The 17,691-nt window shown below is 42.6% G+C and overlaps 1 protein-coding gene across 1 annotated transcript in view; it reads left to right on the forward strand.

Moving 5' to 3' along the window:
- Positions 1–17,691, forward strand: part of LOC126203145 (prolactin-releasing peptide receptor-like) — a 918,861-nt gene that overhangs the window by 236,735 nt on the left and 664,435 nt on the right. The gene's annotated exons all lie outside the window — the stretch shown is intronic.

Below are 17,691 nucleotides of genomic sequence, written 5' to 3' on the forward strand. Positions count from 1 at the left end.
GCGGTGAGAGTAGATTTTGAATAACTCAGGCAGATCTCATAAAAGACGTATTTCCATCTTGTACAACGAAAGTGCAGATGTATCGAGTTAGCAGAAGTGTATTAATCGCATATGATAACAATACCTGATACTTACCTATTTAACTTAATATTAACGCAACCATTTGCAATGCATCATAATTCGAAATGGTATATGGAATTTCTGAACAGTGCCTGACCATCGTTCATGTATATGACCAAATCAGTCATAGAGTCTTAAAACGGGTGTGAATCCAGTCACCGTGCTGCCCGTTTTAGACGTGTCAGAGATTGATTTATTTTTCCTACAAGTATGCCTTAGATTATTAAGCATTATCACACTTCTAATGGTCCCAGGTCTTTACGCATCACGAAAATGGTAAAAGAAAGCTGCGGCATATAACTCTTATAAACAGCAGCCGATATAATTCTCATTGATGACTTTTACTTCCTAGCATATGCCTTTAATGTGATGCTACCTACATGAGAAAAAACGCACTGTCATGTCAGTCCCAGTTTATGGGGTTAGTAATGTGCCCTAGGAATGCACCAGATGAACCAAAGGCCTCAATCAGTGAACTGGCTAAGATGAATAGTACACTAACCCCCTTTATCAAGCAGAGAGTGAACCGAACACACCTGACGGGCACTTACTGGGAAATAAGGATTCTGGATATGGGTTTCAGCACAAGAGCAAGCTGTCCTCTCTTCTAAGACAACCGTGAAATGACACTATAGGCGACAAAAGTCTCTCGGTCAGTCTCGTGATGTGGCCTCTCACTGATTTACCTTGTAAGATCACGCATAGTATAATGCAAAGGAGCTATCGGTTACATTCAGCTTTCCTATGCGTCAAATGCATATAATACGCAATGAGATTCGTTCTACCCACGTAGACTATTGCAATCACATTGAGCGGTCGCTTTTTACAGGGCGGCAATTATTGAACTATGCGGGAAAAAACGTAAAGTAATTACAAACTACGGCGTGCGCAAACTTTATTCAACGTGTTAAACAGCATTACCCATAGTCGGACTTAGGTTAGGACATGTTCAATGCGCCTACCGTCATTGGCGATGATGTGGCGCAGACGAATACCGAAATTCTGCAGACCCGCTGAAGCGTCGGAACATTGATGCTGTCGATGACCTCCTGAATTGCTGCTTTCAGCCCGGCAATGGTTTTGTGGTTACTGCTGTACACCTTATCTTTAATAAAGCACCACAAAAAGGAGTCGCATGTATTTAGATACGGAGAATATGGCGGACAATAGGGGCCCATGGCAGTGGCCTATGGGCACCCCAGAGCCAAAACGCGGTCTCCAAAATGTTCCTCCAGGACATCAAACACTCTCCTCTTTCGTTGGGGTCTTGCATGAAATAAATCTTGCCTAAAGCAGGATCAGTTTGGATTATGGGGATGAAATTATCTTCCAAAACCTTTCACGTTCCATTTCTCCAACCTCTTCTGACACACCTTCGCATGGACTAAACCAACCTGATACGATCCTAGTGCATTCAGTAGTCACTATGCCATCAAGGAATATCGCACCGATTATTTCATGACTGGATACTGCACACCACACAGTCACTCGTTGAGTATGAAGGGACTTCTGAATCGCAAAATGCGGGTTCTCAGTCCCCCCAAATGCGGCAATTTTGCTTATTGACGAACCCATCCAAATGAAAGTGGTTTTCGTCGGTAAACCAAACCGTACTGCGCGTATTAATTCCCATCATGCCCCGTGGCCAACCTTGCAGTTTGAAAGCAAACTGTTCAGAAGTTACGTCGATTTTTTTCCATTTAGTTCAATAACTGTCACACTGTATATGCCATCTACGTCCGTATAGTACCGCGGCAGTTCTGCATCTGCATATACTTCTGTGTCTACATCCACGACAACGTCCATCTGTCTCTGTACAATAGATGGCGGACGGTGCATCGTAGAATATTATCGATTTCTCTCCTAGTCCATTAGCTACTGAGACAGGGAAATATGACTGTCTGCATGCCCCTGTGCAAGCCCTTTGCTCTCTCTTTGTACTCTAATGACCGTTGCACGATACATACTATGGTGACAGCATAATGTTAGCACAGACGTCTTCCACTAAAGGCTGTTTCAATATCCCTCAAGCTTCCGCAAAAATTACCTCGTATTTCTTCCAAAGATTCACGTTTTAGTTCTCCAACCTATTCTGACACTCTTCGCATGGACTCAATCAACCTTTTACGATCCTAGCGCCTATTACAATTCAGATTCTGTCTGCCGTCATGCCTACTTGATACAGACTTCAAACACTGAACAATATTATAGCCCATACAGTGTTGAGGTGATGCATTTCTTCGTGGGTGTCAAAAATCCTATAACTTATATGTACTTATATGTACTACAATATTAGCAAGCACAGATGTAGTGTTTGACCCGTAACACGTGCTCCAATATCTCAACAGGAAGAAGTTGCATCAAAGGCAAAGATCTGCGTCCTGGCCCCATCTCTGACGGCTGTTGTCGGGAAGAGCAAAGGCGGCTTTTCTGCGTCTTAGACTATTGAGCAATTGGGATAGCAACGTATATGTTATTTTGGCTAACATTATCACTTCTCTCAATTTATTTCTCTTGTAAGAACTGCGGGGAAAAAATTGGGATATTGTATTACTGTACGACAACAAAAAGTGTGATTACTTCTGCAGGGATACCATAATAATATAAGTGGATGAAAACACTACATGTTAGGAAAATTTCTATAAGAATTTCTTCAAAATAGAGTGAAATAGAGATAAAAGTGCGTTTACAACGCAGATGAAGCACTGAATAACTTATAAGATTCAAAACTAACGTAAAACTGATAATGGTGCAGCAAGGTAGCCTGGAAACATGAGGTCGCAGACTACTGTCACAGCTCTTAAACATACACCCACGTATGAATGAAAGTTATGGGCGTCGTCATCACATTGTAAAAAGATTTATGATGGTATGCCACCGTTCGCGATGTTAAGTTAATAATGATCTATTTGATGAAAAAGTAACACTAAACACATGAGTTTGGTGTATTACGAATGGGTTGCTTTGTAGTATGTAGGTTTCCTGTCCGCCACATGTTTACGTTACGATGATGGACCTTACCGGATACATGACGCGTGGATTCCACGACAGTAAACAACTTCAGTTAATGCAGTGGAGGGTACAACATGTTCTCGACGTTCTCGTATGACGACTGCCGTGGATGACACGTGCGAGGGCAGACGCTGCTCCTGCTAATTTGGCGTGCAGACTGCTGGGCTGGAAGATGGTTGCGTTGCGTGTTAGATCTGTAAACACGAGAGAGCCGATAGCGCGCCGTAGCTTGACACGGCACGTATGTCGTTCTTGAGGCCGAATTCGTTGGCTGAACGCATGCGTCGACCGCTCCGACGCCAGTGCAGTAAACGATTTCACGCTTCTAAAACGAGCGTTGCTCTCACAAGACGCAAGTACGGCCACAAACCTCCTTAAATTTCAGACCTAAACATCAACGATAGTACAGAAGATATCATCTACGTTGCGTCAATCTCAAACGCAGTGTACAACTTTCAGTGTTTTACTTCGGTTCCTGTGCCTGGAACAGAATAACAAAGTGATTCGCATTTAGACGTTTAACGGCGCCTAGGTTGTTTACCGGCACCTATCACAGCCAAAGCCCAACCAGGGAATGAACTTGATCATTCCTTTTGTTCAGCGTTTCCGTATCTCTCTACCTCATTAAATACTGATTACAGCCTTGAATTCCAGAGGACGCTTGGGCCTAACAGTTGTGGTTCATTTCGTTACTTGCCTTGTTCCTAGGCCCAACACGATATTTCGCGGATAGGAAATTGGTAAAGCTGTCTATAACATGTAAGGCGAAATCTGTACTGCGCCTTAAGTGAGACTGTGTTAACGCATTGAGTACAAATCCGCAGAGCTATTGTTGCCGCCGTCAGACTGTGCTTGCAGGTAATTGCGAATCGACAATGGTGCCCTTTCGACAGTGCCCGAGTGTCAACCTTTTGCTCTTCAACTCAGCTATAGTTGAACCCTTGAAAGAAAAGAGAAGTATCTGCATCAATAAAGGGGACTTCATAATCAGTTTGATTGAGAACCGAACTATCTAAGTCGAAATAAGGTCATGGCAGTAGACAACATTCCATTAGAACTACTGACAGCCTTGGGAGAGCCATGCCCAACAAAACTCTACCATTTAGAGAGCAAGATGTATGAGACAGGCGAAATACCCTCAGAATTCAGGAAGAATATAATAATTCCAATCTCAAAGAAAGCAGGTGTTGACAGATGTGAAAATTACCGAACTATCAGTTTAATAAGCTACGGCTGCAAAATACTAACACGAATTTTCTTACAGACGAATGGAAAAACTGGTAGAAGCCGACCTCGGGGAAGATCAGTTTGGATTCCGTAGAAATGTGGGAACACGTGAGGCAATACTGACCCTACGATTTATCTTAGAAGACAGATTAAGGAAAGGTAAACCTACGTTTCTAGCATTTATAGACTTAGTAAAAGCTTTTGACAATGTTGACTGGAATACTCTCTTTCAAATTCTGAATGTGGCAGGGGTAAAATACAGGGAGCGAAAGGCTATTTACAATTTGTACAGAAACCAGATGGCAGTTATAAGACAGGAGGGTCATGAAAGGGAAGCAGTGGTTGGGAAGGGAGTGAGATAGGGTTGTAGCCTATCCCCGATGTTATTCAATCTGTATATTGAGCAAGCAGTAAAGGAAACAAAAGAAAAATTCGGAGTAGGAATTAAAAACCACGGAGAAGAAATAAAAACTTTGAGGTTCGCCGATGAAATTGTAATTCTGTCAGAGACAGCAAAGGACCTGGAAGAGCAGTTGATCAGAATGGACAGTGTCTTGAAAGGAGGAGGATATAAAATGAAACGATAGTAATGGAATGTAGTCGAATTAAGTCGGGTGATGCTGAGGGAATTAGATTAGGTAATGAGACACTTGAAGTAGTAAATGAGTTTTGATATTTGGGGAGCAAAATAATTGATGATGGTCGAAGTAGAGTGGGTATAAAATGTAGATCGGCAATGGCAAGGAAAGCGTTTCTGAAGAAGAGAAATTTGCTAACATCTATTATACATTTAAAGTGTCGGGAAGTCGTTTCTGAAAGTACTTGTATGGAGTGTAGCCATGTATGAAAGTGAAACATGGATGATAAATAGTTTGAACAAGAAGAGAATAGAAGCTTTCGAAGCGTGGTGCTACAGAAGAATGCTGAAGATTAGATGGATAGATCACAAAATTAATGAGGAGGTATTAAATAGAATTGGGGAGAGGCAAAATAGCCGGCCGGTGTGGCCAAGCGGTTAAAGGCGCTACAGTCTGGAACCGCGTGGCCGCTACGGTCGAAGGTTCGAATCCTGCCTCGGGCATGGATGTGTGTGATGTCCTTAGGTTAGTTAGGTTTAAGTAGTTCTAAGTTCTAGGGGACTGATGACCTTAGAAGTTAAGTCCCATAGTGCTCAGAGCCATTTGAACCATTTTTTAGAGGCGAAATGGCCCGCATCTCGTGGTCGTGCGGTAGCGTTCTCGCTTCCCACGCCCGGGTTCCCGGGTTCGATTCCCGGCGGGGTCAGGGATTTTCTCTGCCTCGTGATGGCTGGGTGTTGTGTGCTGTCCTTAGGTTAGTTAGGTTTAAGTAGTTCTAAGTTCTAGGGGACTTATGACCACAGCAGTTGAGTCCCATAGTGCTCAGAGCCATTTTTTAGAGGCGAAATTTGTGGCACTACTTGACTGAAAGAAGAGATCGGTTGGTAGGACATGTTCTGAGGCATCAAGGGATCACCAATTTAGTATTGGAGGCCAATGTGGAGGGTAAAAATCGTAGAGGGAGACCAAGAGATGAATACACTAAGCAGATTCAGAAGGATGTAGGTTGGCGTAAGTATTTGGAGGTGAAGAAGCTTCCACAGGATAGAGTAGCATGGAGAGCTGCATCAAACGAGTCTCTGGACTGAAGACCACAACAAAAACACAATTTTTGAATAAATACATGTAAGGGCAGTGCAATAGGAATTATATGGAAAGGGAATCGGAGTAGGCGTGGACGACATGGGAGATGTGATGCTGCAAAAGAATTTGGAGCCATGACTTATCTCTGGAGCGGTTAGTGTGTTAGCTATATCTTGCGACTGATCGCGATCACCTATTTAGGCGCGCGCGGAACGATTCGAAAGTGGAGTGGGCGCAGCCCGAGATGCGGTGGGAATTACGTTGGTTACCGTGAGAGGGCAGTGACCCTGTCAGTCGTTTTCTTGCAGTACTGGTCGCGACGACGTCGGTGGTGGGTGCGTTTGTTTTGGTCGAGTACGGTGAGTAGACGACGTGGCAGGAGACTTCATGCTAACAGTAGAACTGGAGCCTCGCTACGTCTGGAAGACAGTGTAGCAACACAGAGGCCTGGATACAACCGTTTGCATGCTGTCACCGTGTCAAGACTTCTGTCTGCTGCTGCCATCTTCAGCTGTGTTAATTCTCGAGAGCAAGCCTTTTTCTCATCCAGGATCATTCTTGTACGATTAACTGTTGGGTGACCCTCTACAACTTCTGAGAGCTGTGGTACCTCATATGTGATGTCGCGTTTGTGTGTGGGAGTTTCACGCCCTGTAGGTGCCGTTTTGCTTGCAAGTACTACCTGTGTCTATTGCGCAATTTACTGGGGGTAACTTACGAAATCTGTGGAAATTGTTCAAACTGTATAGAGCTGGCGTCCAGAAGATTTTGCTGGAGTAACAGCTGTTTGTTTAAAGCCCAATGCCTGGCAAGTTCCATAAGCGTGACTGTGGTAATGTATGTTACGTTGTTTGAATTATGTTGTATTGAATAGCAGCGTGAGTAGTCTTAACTGTGACTCAATTTACTGGTAACCATTACACTTGCAGTACTTGATTACGCAATGGTTACCTCAGCTCAACTGTATGCGCAAGCAGCTCAAATTGTGAAATGTTGTTGTTATTTTAAAGGTCTTAGCCCTATAATGAGCTGTGCTTTTACTGTTTTGCGCACTGGTAGCGTATTTCAATAAGCCTCCTACTTAAATACTTTGTTGGTTAAAGTTGGGATGAAAATGTCTTACGTGCTTTAAAGTGTTGCAATTTGCTTTAAGCACTTCGGGCTTGTTGACTGTTTGCAAAGCTGTACGTTAATGTCTGATTTAAGATCTTGCGTGCAAGAGGTTGACTGGCTTCACATTTGGCTGTGTTGTAATAGTTTGTTTGGTGTGTTGTAGAAGGAACTTGTTGTAGTTTGTTTGGTGTGTTATAGAAGGAACTTGTTTTCTAAGCTGGCTGGGCTGCATAACCAATACAACTAAGTGCGTCTACGTCTGCGGAAGGCTGTTACGTTTGAGCAGTACTGTAACTGATGCGTGTATTCCACTTTCATGAAATTTATTCCGATGTGAAACTAGCTTGTAAATAGTGGTTTTGGTGTTTTAAACTATTAAAAAGAATTCAAACTCTTTCGGGGACGCCAGGCCTGTTAGTCCTCTGTCAAATAATTTTGTCCAAAGTATTTGTATTGGACAAGTGGAATATCTGTAAAATCCTTTCTTAAAACTTCCGTCTTTTTATAAAAAGGATAAGATATAATTTTGCACCTAACTGTTGTCACAAGCAAAAGCATAAGTTCCAAGTTTTTATAAAATTCTTTTATTAAAATATAAAATAGCTCTAAGCGCTATGGGACTTAACATCTCAGGTCATCAGTCCCCTTGACTCAGAACTACTTAAACCTAACTAACCTAAGGACATCACACACATCCATGCCCGAGCCAGGATTCGAACCATCGACCGTAGCAGCGCGGTTCCGGACTGAAGCGCCTAGAACCACTCTGCCACAGCGGCCGGCAATTAAATTAGATATTCTTATGCTTGTTGCTTTGCAAGAGTTTTCCGAATTTCTGAGTTCATGTATTATTTGAACAAATAGATAATCGTAATATCATTGTATCTGTGCGGTTACCAGTGTTGGCTGTTTCGAAGCCTGGTAAATAAAGTTTGTTGCTGGGAATCATGGATTTGATCCTTTTTCTCCCCGCAGCCTTAAGATCTGCTAGCAACGTACCAAATTTGACAGAGCACTCCAAGACCAATGTCGAAACAAGGCCTGTGGATTAGACGCATTCACTCAAAATCATGGAGTACAGTCGGAGAGCCAGCCATGACAAAATTGTTCTACCTGAAATAGAAGATATGTGAGACAGGTGGCAATGTCTCAGACTTAGCGAAAAATGTAGTTAATCCAATACAGGACTGAATACAATTAAGCAGTCAAATTAATATGTTGAGGATGTAAAATACTAACACGAACTATTTACAGAAGAACTGAGAGACTGGTAGAAGAGCACCTATGCTAACACTCTGTATGCTGTTTGTTCTGATGAAGGCCTGCTAGGGCGAAAGCTTTCTTTGACAGTGTTTTGGTTGTGCCTATCTCTCCGCTATATGCTGAGTAGCAGCTATCCTTTTCATAATTTTCTCATTATTTCATCCACCTGGTTTAATGAAATAAATATCCTTTTCATAATTTTCTCATTATTCCATCCACGTTTTTCCATTGTTAGATTTTGCCTGACAGCTTTACTTCCATCCTGTAACGCAGTGCTGTTTTCGTTTTTGACTGTTTTCTATCGCATTACTACACTCAGTGTCCATCCTTCCTTTCTTCTTTATTTTTCATTTGTCGCCTTCCAAATCGCACTACACGCTCTACTTCCAAGCCACACCGCATCAACCGTCTCGGCCGCCGACAACAGACGCCTAAGGACCCCGCTTATTGTTGGTGGAGCATGTCATGCTTCCACATTACTGCCTCCAATATCATTAACCGTAGGCGTATTTTGTAACCTTAATAATTTTCTTACTGTGTTAAGCCCGTAACATAAGCTCACACGAGGTTTATTCGAAAAGTAAGGAACAATAGGTTGTGAAAATGCGATGAAGTTTTGCACAGGTGTGTTGGGCAGTGTCTCTCGTATGCCCCTCGATCGCGTTACGCCGTTCTTTTTAGTTCTGAGCCTAGAGGGAGTACATAAAGATACCTAGAACTATAGTTTCTGCCGCCAAGTACGATGGCCTGGTCAGAAATATCGGCTGAAGCTATGCAGCCAACATTACATAACTGTCGCGCGTTTTCTTTTTCAAGACAATTCAATTCTCAGCCGCATTCTGCAGGTGCAGTGAAGATGATCCTGCATCGTTTTCAATTGGAAATGTTTGATTACCCACGCAATTGTCACCCTCTGAGTTTCATCTCGGCTCACATGAACTGCTGGTTATGAAGACAACATTTTGGCGCAGACAACGAGCTGTAGGCCAGCGTAGAGAATTGGCGGAAAGCACTGGCGGCTGCCTTCTATAACGAGGGTATTTGAAAGCTGGTACAACGCTACGGCAAACGTCTAAGTCGGATCGGTGGCTATGAAGATAAGTAGCTAGAAGTTGTAGCTAACTGTGGCAAATAAAACAGTTTTGATTTTCACTTTGGTTTCCATTTCCCGACCTATCGTTCCTTACTTTCCGAATAGCTCTCGTACATCTTAATGAACAAATTATTACAGCATTTTATATTTTTAATTCGGTTGATAATTATATCAAACGTTGAAAAATTCAAATTTTTGTTGCCCTTGAAAGCCGTCGGATAGGCAACCTTTACCTGGGCTGGATTACCTTTACCTGGGCTAGTAGTAAACAGGATCTTCCGAAACTATTCGTTCAAATTAATACACGAAGTAGAGAACATCAAAACAAACAAATAGTATGTAACATATGGTCCCTGACGAGAGTTTCTGTTGCTATGGACGAATTACACTGAAAATAGTTTAGCGTGCTGATTACAGCAGTGGCTTTCGCAGGAAATGCTCGAATGTGCGGCCGTTGCCCTGGAAACTCAGTACATCATAGGACCGTTGATTCATTCCAAGATTTCTGGCATGTCCTAAACGGTTCCAGCAGCGACAGCACAACTAGCAACGAGGCATTCTTTTTCCACAACGGTTTCATTCATAAGCCCCCAGAGGACACGTGTGGGCAGGTGACCTGGGTGAACAGGCCAAACGGAGACCTCAGCTGGTCCATCGATTCCCGAAAATGGCTGTCGGATGATTCCTCACAACAATTCTGAAGTGGGTTGGTGGGCCTTTGAGTCGGTGTGGTTTCTTGCAGGCCTCAGAGCCAACGATCACTTCACAGAGCAGATTTTAATGCCAATACGCATTCCCAGTCAGCGATACTGACACAACTTCTTACATTAGCACCATTACATTACAGGCTGACTCCAGAGACCGAATAGTTTCGGAACACCCTATAGATCAGTGGAGCCGTCTCAGATTGTTTTTAGATGATGCTGACGTTTACTTTCTATTAAAGTCGTCAGAGGAACAACATTAATTACAAAATGATTTAGATAGGATATCTGTAGGGTGAGGAAAGTGGCAATTGACACTGAAGAATAAAAAAAGTAAGCTCTTCTACATGAGCACTAAACAGTACCGTTAAACTTCATTACACGATAAATCAAACAAATTTGCTGGTTGTCGATTCAATAAAATGCCCAGGGCCTTGGAATTACAAAGAATTTAAATTGAAATTATCACACAGAAAAGTCTTGAGTGAATGTAGAACTCTTACAAGATGCAAGAAATCTACTAAAGAGAATGCCTATACTGCACGTCTCCATCCTGCGCGGTATGGGATCCTTATCGGATAGGATTGACGAAGGCCATCGAAAAAGTACAAAGAAGGTCGCCTCGTTTCAAATTATCACGAAATAGGTAGAGAGTATCACGAATGTGATAAGCGAGATGAGGTGGCAACTACTGCAACAATGGCGTATTTCGCTGTGGGACGATATACTCACGAAATTACAGTCACATGTCTCCTCTTACGAATGCCAAAATATTTGGCTGAATCCTGTTGTTTTCCTGTAGGAATGATCATTACGACAAAATAAGAGCACTGAAAGACTTACGTCTTTACTTTCCGCATACGCTATTTAGAGAGTAGTGTGTAGAACGGTAGAGAAATGATCTGAAAGTGGTCCTATGAGCTGTCTCCAGATATTTCAGTGTGAGCTGCTGAGTTGTGGTGTAGATGTACATGTAGATGTAGATGACTAGTGACAGGCAGTCGTCGCTGATGAGTTCCATCTTTTGCCTCCGTAAGACTACTGGACGTCGGCGTTCCTAGTATATGTGCAAAAACAGATAATCCGTAACGGCCTGGCAAGAAGTCGACGCAAGGCTGGAATAGACCTATGCCATTCTATAGGACAATTAACTTATGGGGAACACACATTTGACCGATGAAGGTTCAGAGTTCATTCACGATTATCAGTTTCATACAAAATGGGTGATTGTCTGAGGAGGATGAAATATTTAGCATGATACTGATCGTTGCCATACAGCTAGAAAGCTCCAAGGTCACCAAAAAAAACTAATTTCAGAGTAACTCTTTGGCTCCTAAATTACCCAACGCTGCATGAGTCGGAATGTCGTGTTCGCCATAAGAATCTGCGCACCTTTTAACGGCTGTGAAAACGTCTGCAGGCAGCATGTAGCCGTACCACCGAGAGTCACAGCACTGGCGCTACTATTTCCTCTGAGTGATAATACTGCCTACTGCTAGGCGATAAAGTACTTTTATTCGACGGTCGGAATGTTTATTCGCATCACAGCCCGTCACGCACCGCTTCCAGTTATGCGTTTCTGGGACCTCCGTTGTGGTGCTGCTGCGTTTTATCCAGAAGCGCATATGTTGTGCGTAAAATGCGTCAGGAGAAGGAGAAACAAATTGATCCGGAAATAGCTGAGCTTAGAAAACATAGGCTCTATATGCAGCAACGTGCCCTTCACGTTACGGGCTCTTCCACCCACACGATACCGGGCTTGCGACGCCGAAGCAGCTGCCATGCATAACTGAAGAGCAGCAAATGCCGTCGACGGAAATCTCGGATGATGACCTACGCGCTCGGCGACATGTACCTATATCAGGCGAACCACTGCAGTCACGTACAGTCAGTCACGCAACTGCCTTTGCTCTAGACAATGACGTGCTATCCGAGTGAAGCAAATGCTCCAAAACTTACTAAATTAAACATCGCTGCATATCGAGTTGTTAGGACAGAAATGGCACTTATTCACTGAGAAATTTTCAGCTGATGCCTGCATTCTTCCAATGGCTTTATTTACTCTTACTTTTCATTGTTCTGCAGCTGCTACTGACGCTGCTGCCACGGCTTTAGGAGTACTTAGTGGCAGCAGGTATTGCGACATTGTGCTATGCACTGCATTAAAATTTGACCGAAAAATTCGTCGCACATTTGGGTTCAGAAATAAAGTATCAATGAGGCTGTGAAACATTAAAAATGTAGTAGCAAAAAAGCCTAAGTAGTCACGAGACGCCATTCGTTTCGCTATTGCAAAATGAAATACTGTTAATATGTAAATTCTAGAGAACTGTACGTACCAGTTTTACAGACGCCTTAAACATCTGGTATTGTAAGTGAACATTAATAAGGGACATGTCCACACTTAGTCATTACGACGGCTTGAACTCTATAAACAACCTTACAAGTCGGGCAACCACAGCTAAAAGCTTGTACATAATGTGAAGGACAATCAACCATGTTAAGATCAGAGATGGTAGAATGGTCAACAGGGTGCAAATTTTAAGTTTACAAACCAGAATAACTCAAAAAATAAGCTTCACACTGTAATGGTTCTTTATTTGCGAGACCATTATCACCCACCAACCCTATTTTTCGATGCCGTAGATTAATGAATATTTTTCTACGTAATGTCTCATATTTTTCACTCTACTAAAATTTGGTTTCATTTTTATATGTATGTACGTAGATATTTTGAGATGTTGAAATCGATATAATATATAGTGTGAATATCTTTGTCCTTATTGTTATCTTTAATGCTGGTTTGTGACTTTTGGCACGGAAGCGTACAGAGGAGTCAAGTTTTTGTGTTGGAAATGAAAAGATGGGTCTGAGTTGTGGACAATGAAAAAGTTGTGAGTTTTATTAAGAGCAGTAACGACTGCGAAATTGTATCATGAAGTAATGTTTTGAACATGCGAAAGTATAAAAAGTTTAATAACTGTGTTTTGTGAAACTTGAGTGTCAAGAATTATTTTTCAAGTGAGCATTGTTTAAAGAAGTATGAAGCACGTTGCAATGAAGAACATAAATCATCAAATTAATCCTGGAAGACTGTCTTCGTAAGTTCTTCAAGTCGGCGTAATTCACATCCGAGTGCCTTTCGCACCAACAGCGATAGCCATGCTACGTAGACAACATTTTTAATTCCGAGCCAAAGCCAGAGCGAGATCGTCGTTGGATTGCAAATACAAGATAAGTGATATTATTGTTAATTTTCTTCAGTGACTGTAAGCAATTGATTTAGCAATACCTGCCACATTAAAGACCTTTTAGTTGCGCAATAAAAAGATCATACTTTGAGTGGGCGACGTGATAGTTTTTGAACTAATTAACTGTTAGTGGAGGTATTCTTATAACACGAAAAAGTGTGTAGAATCCAAAGTTGATTTTTTTAGAGGGGGACATCTACTGGTGCCAAAATTAGCCCGCTACCCCAGCCCCTGGAGATGGGGCGGGAGGAAACTTTAAAATTTACAAATGAGAAATGACATTTTTATTGCAGAATTAGATTCTACATAAAAAACTACGTACATTTTGTCTGAAACATTTGTTTTGGTTCTTACTAGTCGGCGCTGTAATTCAAGAAAATCCATGTTCTCACTTTTGCGTGGAAAATGGTTACGGATAAAAAAAAATGCTTATTTACTTCGTATATTTTGATTCACTAAAACTAAAACTCTGCCTCTGTCCCCATAGAGTGGAGTTTGAGAGAGAGGAATTAGAGTTTTACAAATGTTGACCCAAATATTAATCTGTTCCGCATATTCGGATAAGTTTTGTTTGTTTCTTGGCCATGAGGCCACACAACTTTTAATTATCAAACAAAGCATATGACTAGCTAACTAACAACCAAACATCCTACTTACTAACGAATGAACTCATTAACTAACAGAGTAAACAAAGTGAAAGACTAACTGGGGAAAAGACTAACCCACATATGTGGGTCAACATACGTAAAACTCTAAGTCTTCTCTCTCAAACCCCACCCTATGGAGAGAGATGGAGAATTTTAGTTTTAGCGAATGAAAATTTACGAAGTAAATAATTTTTTATTTATCCTTAATCATTATCCACGCAAAAATGAGAACGTGGATTTTCTTGAAGTACAGCGCCAACTATCAAGAATCAAGACAAATGTTTAAGACAAACTGGACGTAGTTTTTTACGTAGAATCTGATTCCGCAATAAAAAATGACAGTTTCCGTTTGAAATTTTAAAGTTGCCTCCTGCCGCACCCCCAGGGGGATGGGGTAGCGGGCTAATTTTAGCATTAGCAGATTTCGTGTGAAGCTTATTTTCTAGTTATTCTGGTTTATAAACTTAAAATTTACACCCTGTGTACTAAAATTGCTTATTGTGTTTTCACTGTATGAAGACCGGTTTCATACCCTGGAGGTATGTCTTTAGCTTATGAGAAACTAATACTTCATTGCACCGATTTCCAAGGTACAAGTGCTCATAAAAACATGTCACTTCTTTGACGGGGCACTTTCAACGAACTCTGAATGTCTCTTCAGGAATGACAGACCATTCTTCCTCACTAAACGAAACCAGAGAAAACAGTGATGTAGGACGCTGGAGTCTGGAGCAAACCCGACTTTCTGTAATCCCAAATGTGTTTCATTGGATTCAGGTCGCAATTCTCTGGATGCGAGTCCATTTCAAGAATGCTACTGTCCGCAAACCATTTCCTCACAGACGCTGCTTCGCGCCAGGGCGAACTGTTCCGCTGCTGTAAGTAGTACACGATACTGTCAAATGTGTTCACAACCTTCCACATTTACTGACTTCTTAAGGGCAGTATGGGAATCCCATTCTAACCACGAACAACACCCATACAGCCTTCCACCACCACCTTCGTTTTTCATTGTTGGCCCTACTGTAGATGGCAGACAAAGTTCTCCTGCCATTCGCAAACCCAAACCCTTCCATCGCATTCCCAAGGGTACAGCCTCATTTATCACTCCAAATCACTCGTTTCCAACCATACGCTGTCCAATGACTCCGCTTTTTGCACCACCGCTAGCGTCGCTTAGCACTGACTGCAGAAATTTGGGGCTTCTGATGTGCTGCTCGACCACTCTATCCGTTCTTTTTAATGCCGTACGCACAGTTATTGTACTAGCTGGACTGGTAGTTGCTCTTAGGAACTTGGTAGTCGTCCTTTCGTCTGATTTCATGAGATCTTCAACCACCGTCCGCAATGTTCGACGATGCCTACCCTTTGTAAGTAGGCTGTTTATGTTTTCTCATTGGCAACGTTACGTAGCGGTCTGTGTGAGAATCACTGGCTGTGCTGTGTGCAGTCTGTGGCTGCTTTGCATTGTTGTAATACTCGCCATTGTAGTGTTAGGCAGCTGGCTGGGAACAGCGCGTAGCGTTGCGCAGTTGGAGGTGAGCCGCCAGCAGTGGTGGATGTGGGGAGAGAGAGATGGCGGAGTTTTGTAATTTGTCATGAACTGCTATATATATTATGACTATTAAGGTAAATACAGTGTTTGTTCTCTATTAATATCTTTCATTTGCTAACTATCCCTATCAGTAGTTAGTGCCTTCCATAGTTTGAATCTTTTATTTAGCTGGCAGTAGTGGCGCTTGCTGTATTGCAGTAGCTTGAGTAGCGAAGATTTTTGTGAGGTAAGTGATTTGTGAAAGCTATAGTTTAATGTTAGTCAGGGCCATTCTCTTGTAGAGATTATTGAAAGTCAGATTGCGTTGCGCTAAAAAATATTGTGCGTCAGTTTAAGCACAGTCCTGTAAAATTGTTCAAAGGGGACGTTTCACCTTCAGCACATGAGGTCTGCTTGGTCTGGGTTTAATTGTGGTTGTTGCTTCGAGTCTTCACTTCACATTCACATCACCCACAGTCATCTTGGGTAGCTTTAGAAGTGTAGAAATATTCTTGGTGTATTTGTTAATCATATGACATCCAGACCACGTTCGTACGCACTGACCTCTCCGACCGACCATTCTGCTGCTAGCACGTCCCTACTAAGAACACAATATTCCTTTCCTTCTTTCACACTGGAGGGTCTGGGTCTTCTGACATCTATAGCGGTCAACTTCGCATTACACATGGGAGTCCGATACTTATGATCACATAGTGCAGAGTATAAATGGTCGCACCTGAACTTTTCAACATACACTAAATTTCATACAGGTTTTAACAATCCTATGATGTCCAACGTAACTATGATGTCCACTCATGTTGAATCCCAGAAACTTCGGTCACCAAATTAAAAAGTTTAGGTAGTTCCAAAATTTTGTTGCGGAGGGACCAGCAACTTATATCTGAGAAATACGATTTTCAAATTTCTGGCACAACATCGCATGATTTTTACTGGTGACTAGCTTCGAGCATAGCCTTTCGTTTCCAAACCAGACCTACAGAACACTACAGTATCAAGAAACTTTTAATGAACATGACATTAACACGATATACCGTGCACAGTTCTTAGTAGTGCATTTAGAACCTTTTGTTTTTGACGTACCTGCACTACAAGTGCTTATCAAAGCGAAATTCCACTGAGATACTAGGGTAACGTTCACCCAACCCATAATCATACAATACATATGGAGTGTCCTTATTACATGCGTGACAAATTCAACAGATGAAACTATACTGAATGCATGGACTACAAAGCGGTGGAAATTAAATGTCGAAGTGCATCTGTTCCATTAATGTAGAAGCCTGTCACACCGGGACGGGTAACGGCAGAATACACAACTACTAAAGGTTGCTAAACTACAACTCACAGCGTTCGATACACAAGGCACTAAGTAACACTATAATTCAGCCCGCCCGGTTGGCCGTGCGATCTAACGCACAGCTTTCCGGGTGGGAAGGAGCGCAGGTCCCCGGCACGAATCCGCCAGGCGGACTTGTATCGACGTTCGGTGAGCCGGCCAGTCTGTGGATGGTTTTTAGGCGGTTTTCCATCTGCCTCGGCAAATGCGGGCTGGTTCCCCTTATTCCGCCTCAGCTACGCTATATCGGCGATTGCTGCGCAAACAAGTTCTCCACGTACGCGTACACCATCACACGCAAACATAGGGGCTACACTCGTCTGGTTGGAGACGTTCCCTGGTGAGGGGGAGGGGGGGGGGCACCGGGGGCCGAACCGCACAATAACCCTGGGTTCGGTGTGGGGCGGCGGAGGGGTGAAGTGGACTGCGCCAGTCGACGTGAGGTTGCGGACCACTGCGGCAGCGGCGGGGACGGAGCCGCTCCGTCGTTTCTATGTCCCCGGTTCACATAACATAGCACATAACATAACGTTTTTGAAACATTAAACTATATTGCCACGCACACTTCAACATAGTCGACACAAAACGCTAACAGTTACATTAGGTGACGCCGGTAACTGCTCGTCTCTCCACTCTGAAGACAATAATTGTTTACATTACCATCTTGACAAAGATGATACTAGGATGGGATTATGCATATTTGATTAAT

The sequence above is a fragment of the Schistocerca nitens genome, chromosome 9 (assembly GCF_023898315.1).
Source record: "Schistocerca nitens isolate TAMUIC-IGC-003100 chromosome 9, iqSchNite1.1, whole genome shotgun sequence".
NCBI lineage: Eukaryota > Metazoa > Arthropoda > Insecta > Orthoptera > Acrididae > Schistocerca > Schistocerca nitens.